This window comes from Patiria miniata, unplaced genomic scaffold, assembly GCF_015706575.1.
Source record: "Patiria miniata isolate m_02_andy unplaced genomic scaffold, ASM1570657v1 HiC_scaffold_11, whole genome shotgun sequence".
Classification (NCBI taxonomy): Eukaryota; Metazoa; Echinodermata; class Asteroidea; order Valvatida; family Asterinidae; genus Patiria; species Patiria miniata.
In genome coordinates this window covers 4640063-4646919 of record NW_024037049.1, presented here as the reverse complement: position 1 = coordinate 4646919, position 6857 = coordinate 4640063, and positions in this window count along the sequence as shown.

The window sequence follows — 6857 nt, the reverse complement described above, 5'->3', positions numbered from 1 at the left end:
TTTTTAAGGACGAGATCGAGTAGTCTTGAAATGTTATCCTGACAGTGATATGTACAATGGGTTCCCTTCTGTATGCCTACTTACTTGTGTAACATAAAAATCAATGGAAAAATACTTCAACTTCTCATTGTTGAAAGTTGTTAATGTTAGATGCTATTGTCAATTCTTATTTCAAATTCAAAGTTACACTTACGGTGCCCTTTATTTTAAACATTGAAATCTAGACAATCTAAGCTAATCAGCAGTCATGCATGTTCTGCCCGCCTTCCATCATCATGTCCAAGCTGCATTTAAGCCTAAAACTGCTGTCATTTAACGCACATCTCAACATGAGACAAATTTCCTACACTATGTTGATCGATAACTGAAATATTCCAAATCTCACTACCGCACTAACTCAAATGAGGACCTTGTGATGCTTGCAGTTTTTAAAATTTAATATTCTTCTAATTTTTAAGTTTTGTTTATTTTCTTGGAATCGCATGGAACTGCCCAGTATACTTAATATGTGCATGTCTTCTTCATAAGAATAATTGTTTCCTTCGGATCTCCGAAAATAAAATTGCCGCTGCACTTAAATTGGCTTACATAAAGAATCTATTTTGTTTTAATTATTGACGAGTCACAAAAAAAATATGTTTGAATGTGTTGGTATTCAAGAAAATTCACAATTTCATTCATCTCCTTTTAATTTCCCAGCTCATCTCTGCTCTTTGCAATTGATGGAGAAGAAACATACTACCCAAGCCCTACCATACGTGGCAACAATCATCAGAGAAAACATCAAGATCGACGGCCTGATGTCTTTTACCTCCACACATATTCAAAAAAGAGATTAGATCTCATGTCTGTGTTTTAGACGTCTAAATAAATTACACTTTTAACCATTAACTGACCTAAATTCAACCAAGAATCTGACGTCCTGTCGACGTCCATTTAAACCAGTTAATCATGGTCAGACTGACGTCATGATTTGACCATTATACGGATGTTAGATTTGGGTCATGTTTTCAACGTCTAAGATACTTTCAAAATCAATTATAAAATGACCAAAATCTGACCATGAAATCTGACGTCAGATTAACGTCAATCAAACCAGTAGGATTGCAGTCACAACCCGACCATAAACAGACGTTACTATTTGGTCAGATTTCAACGTCTAAATAACTTACAAAATCAATCAATAAATGACCAAAATATGACTATGAAATCTGACGTCAGTTTAACGTCAATCAAACCAGTAGGATTGTCGTCACAACTCGACCATAAACAGACATTATTATTTTGTCAGATTTCAACGTCTAAATAACTTACAAAATCAATCATCAAATGACCAAAATCTGACCATGAAATCTGACGTCAGTTTAACGTCAATCAAACCAGTAGGATTGACGTCACAACTCGACCATAAACAGACGTTATTATTTAGTCAGATTTCGACGTCTAACTGACTTTCATAATCAATTATAAAAGGACCAAAATCCAACGTCAGAATTGGTCAGAATCAAACGTCGCTTGGACGTTAAACCGACCAAAAATGCCTGCTGGGTAATGTCAAAGGATGTTCATGAATTATCTATACTTCATTCCTTCCTCCATGTCTACTACACGAACACAGGAAAAGGTACACATTAATTGAACTTCTAACCGGAAATCGGCATACGACACGGAGCTTTGCTGAGGAAGTTGATTATATAGACCTACTTGGTAATACGGTCAGAGCTAGCTGCGCAAGGAACATTCCTTGCATGCTCATTGATATGATCGACCATAATGTATAAAGGACACAAGGGACTACCCATCCGCCCAAAGCTGACAGTATGAATAGAGGGCATCCAGGTCTCACCTAATGGAGACAATACATGTTTAGGCCTGCCATTCCTAAAACTGCGCATGAATGAGTACATAAAAAAAAATCAAGTGGAAGTGCACAATAAGCTCTGGCCGTACTTGCATAAAACTCTAACATGACAGCTATATCAAAATGATCCCTGCCAGAGTTTAAAAATGCGACGCCAAAAAATGCGAAGCCGATGGCACATATGGAACACCATACTTTAGATTTATACCTAGATTTATAGCGATTTGTGATAAATACAGTGTTTTTATACCACGTGACTATAACATTACTGCACATATTTTTTCCCTCCATTTACAAAATTTGCATAAACATCTTTCCGAATTGTTACAAACAATAATTGTTACAAACAAGTTGTATTTTGTGGGAAACCTATGGGGCTTATTTTGGTCAATTTTCCGGGGCTCCTGCCAGAGATTATAAAGTTGGTGTATACGTGCTTTAAGAATTTCAAATCAATTGATACTTTTCTAGCATTACATTACTTATGAGCTTTCCAAAGAGACATCGCACGCCAAAAAATCGGCCCACGACCAGTAATCAATCAATTTCAACTTTCGAAATAAGAACGGGACGCTCCATGCCCCCCCCCCCCCCAAAAAGAACCTAGTTTGTTTTTTAAGTGACGGCACAATAAAGGCAAGTACTGCGTACACCACCATCTTTTCCTCCAAAAACTATTGGTTGAAGTGGTCAGAAATTGCCTCAGATCGCACCACAGAGCATCTAGAATCCCCCCCCCCCCCATTTTTTTTTCGGGGCCCTTAAGCGGGCCCGAACCCCACGCCGTAATTTTTTGGCCCCCCTTTTTTGAGGACCAAACTTTTTTGCCCCCCCCCCAAAAAAAAACCCCTGTGTTATGGATCCGCCCACTCACGAACATGGCATGTACTGTATAGGGTGTTCATGTGTTGGTGATTTTTGGTTCAAAATTAAAGGTTTTCTCGTTAGCGGTTATTGGTTATTGGGGAATCAAAATAGATATGTTCTTCTCAGAAAGTTTTCATATGACAACTTTTAAGTACGCTGCTCTTCTGTTTCTTCAACTTAACGTGCAGCGTACTGAGAGTGAAGCCTGCCACTCATCATAATAGACTTTCTAGTGTCTCAACTGCTACTTTTTTTTTCGAGCGATACAAAAGTTATTAACTTTTGAATGATTCGAAGACAAAACTTGGCCCATAACAATAAGTTGTGGAATAATTACATTACAAATGTCAAATTATTTGCGGACCGACAAGTCTGCAGATCAGTCTAGCAATGTAGCCTGGTCCCGTCCCCGCCCCTTTTAGAAGTACTGTATAACGCTAATATTAATAACGCCCAACGCCACCCACCCATTCAGTCACATGCATTCTTTCAAGTCGTCATGCACAACATTAATTTTTAAGCATGTCAAACCGTCCTTGCCCTTTCTTTTCTACCTCCAGGATATTATTACATTGACAATGATGTATCAGCTCCCAACACGGAAAGCCGGTGCATCTGCCGTGTACACGGAACATTGACCTTCAGGCAGGAAATCCATCCACACACGGAACATCCTTGCTCCGTGCTTGCGGCTTTTGGCCGAATACCCTCGATGAACTCGGCCGTACGACAAGTCTCTTCAGTTATCTCGATAAAAAACACCGACAGCGACTAGACAAATTAAAGTAGGTCGATGAGAGAAGATTGTTTTTGGAGATGGAATCTACGTGCTATAAATAATAAGGCATATGAAACTGCGTAGCCCGTGGTATATCTTAAATTGCATGAAAATAATCCATTTATACTTATTCAATGATTAGTGTACAAGATCACTTGATCCAGCAACGAACATAGGTCATTCCACAAATTTAGGGTCCAAAGTGTGACATGTTTCCTGTCCCCCTTACATTGGCACTTTGTTACCATTCAAGTTTCATTAAGAAAGACCGCAGTTGATTGTTTATTGATTAATTGTTGGGTAGGTAGTTTGCTATTCATACTCCCTCTTGCAGGACGACTGCATTAAGGAGTACATCCAGAATTATAAAAATCAAATCATAGACGTCAGAAGTAAGGGTGCAACAAGTAAATAAATTCCTATAGACACAAGTGACAAATCTCCATACTTCGAAATTCTTAAAAGAAATACTCAGAACTCTTATATCACACATGTTCAGGCTGCACAGCAAATTGATGATCAACATGTCTTCTTTCATTTTCCTTTCAATTTTTGGTGGGTTGACCAATGACTTTGAGAGGAATTCTCACCCAAAGAAGATCACCCCTAATATAATATAAAACGAATATGTCCCGACCTGAAAAAAAGGATCCCTCCACAACATGGCTAAATAGCGCCACTTTCCGACCCAACTGCATCCGAAATGCTCAGAATTAGAAGCCCCAAGTCCAGTCCAGAGGCGCATTGCCTTTATGTCGTCAATCCCCCACAGTTCTATGGCTCTCACAATTATCTAATACAGAATAATTTGGATGTACAATGTATAACAGTTATTCATGAGCTCGGCGGACGGATTTTTGCCCTATTTACTTGGTTGCACCTGTAACAGGGACAGGGAAAAAAATGGACCCCAAATTTAAAGAGGACCGACAAATAAACGGAAAAAGTTAACAATCAGAGAAAGAGAAACGACTTCCTACTCGTTAAAGTTGCAATTAATTTTTATTGAAGCAACCACATGGTACAGTCAATATCTGACTGGTTTAAACAGAAAACGACGGTAGACAAAATGGAATTCTAAATATTCAACAATGACAAAACGTCAAGGATTTCTTACACTTATCGCAGAAGCAAAACAACCGCGACAGTAAAATTCAATATAAATGACTGATTTTAGTCCGAGTCGGTTTGGGAAAGTTAGGTTTGAGCCTGAAAAATATGTCTAGTTCGGTGATATTCATACTAAACAACCAAATGTTTTTTTTATTTATAAAATATAAGATAGCAATTGATTTATTCGTCAAAATTTTTCTGCTCGGACAGAAAAATCCTGAGGAAATACCTCGCTAAAATTGCTTACTTTTGCGTGGAAAACACCAGAAATCCCATGAGAAATATTAACAGAACCCTAGATCTTCTAAATCTGGCACAGGGCTTACATGATGAACACACAGAATTTAAACTCTGGGGATTAAATTGCAAAATGAAATTCAGTGTTTTTTCGTATAATTGTGTACTGATTAAGCAGTAAAATGTACACAAACCTTGCCCGTTCCTGTGGACAGAAACACCTAGAGCAAACATCAGGGCCCTGGGTAGGCAAGTTATTTTGCAAACAGAAAGGGGTAATTTTTTTGTGGGCGGGGCAAGAGAAAAGAACTGTTTTTCTATCTCCTGTCTCACTGAATAACTGAAACATAAAAAAACCTTCAACCTCTTTATATCATTAATCATTCGAAAATATTTGTAGAAAAATATTTCCAAATTTCTATAAACCTTGAAAAGAATTTGGAACAATGCATAAACCAGAACAATGTAACTTAGGCCTAAGTGCTTGAATTTTTGTTAGGCCTGTGTGGCGCCCTCAACGGAGAGTGCACATGTTGGATACTTTCAATCTATTAATCAATACAACATATTGGAGGATAGCCAATAAACTTTTAAAATACAAATAGTAAGTCAAAGTCTGTTGACAGACGATGGGTGTTTTTAAGGTGGATCTATTTTAATCAATTTTACATCACAGTAACAATAAAAAAAGCTGCACCAGTATTGAAAAACAAGCAGTAAGTACACGTAAGCATGTACTTGACACTGACATACATTACATATGTATAGAAGTATATTTAAACACTTTCATCTATTAAGAAATGTTAATAGTATACAAAAAGTGGGAGCATGAAGTTGAACACATTGTATGCCTGATGCCAAATTTCAACGCCAAAATGTACAAACAATCTTTACAATGAGACTATTGTCAAACATTATACATTCAAATCCTGATGTCTGTCTATTCTATTACGCTCTGAATGAGTATCTGGTTTAATTCCTTGTGAAATTACATTTGAAAATTCTTTCACCCAAAACAGCCGACAAAAAATATAACGATTCAAAACATCTGTAAGACAATGTTGCCACCTACATGACCGGTCAAAATGCCCCACGTGTTTCCGTGGTGTTTCACAAACACTTATTCGCTTAAAATCATCCTCAACAAAATTCATCCAACTCAAGACAATATTCTCCACACATATCACTGATTTTGTCAAATTTACAGAACTGTACATAATATTCACAGAGTAGACTTAAAGGAAGGTTAGTTTGGTCGATGGTCTTTCTTTTTTTTTTGAGGAAAATACACAATGCTAAGATAATTTAACTCCAGCTGCACTGTATGTGTCCTCCATTCGCTATTATACAACAGAAGATAGATTAACCCGATATGTAATATGACACGTAGGTTTGTCCAAATATTTACAAAAGTAAGCTTCATTTTACATTGAAAACCTGCATCTGAGAAGCCGTGTTACTGGCATGACCTGCTTTCATAACTAAATCAAATCCACAAGTGAGGGAAAAAAACCCATATGCAAACCCATTTAGACGTAGCCATTTTATTTACACCATGATAATGTGGTTGTGCTGGTAAGTAGTTGATGATGAGACTTAGGGTGTTTTTGAAATCTTGGCTTCGTCTGTGAACTGGGCTTCAGGATATTTTAGGCCCCTGATGTAAACAACTCCGGCAACATAATGAGTCTATTTTTCTGTTTCAGGGATAACCTTATATTAGAGGCAGTGGTTTCGGTTTTACTCATTTCATTCTGATATTTAAGGCTGCTTAATAAATCTGAGGGGCCAGAGATGATGCCATATCTCAAAATGAAGCCACAGCTGCAACGTGGCCGGGCTTTCGTTAACCCCCAATATAGCTGTTCCTGTCAAGTTTATGGCTGTAATACTAGCTTCCTGCAATAGGCACCGGACTGTTGCGAAACAGAAATCAAATGAGTGAGCACCTTAAACAAGATATCCATAAATAACGGCGTTATTGCTGCGACAGTAATTGGT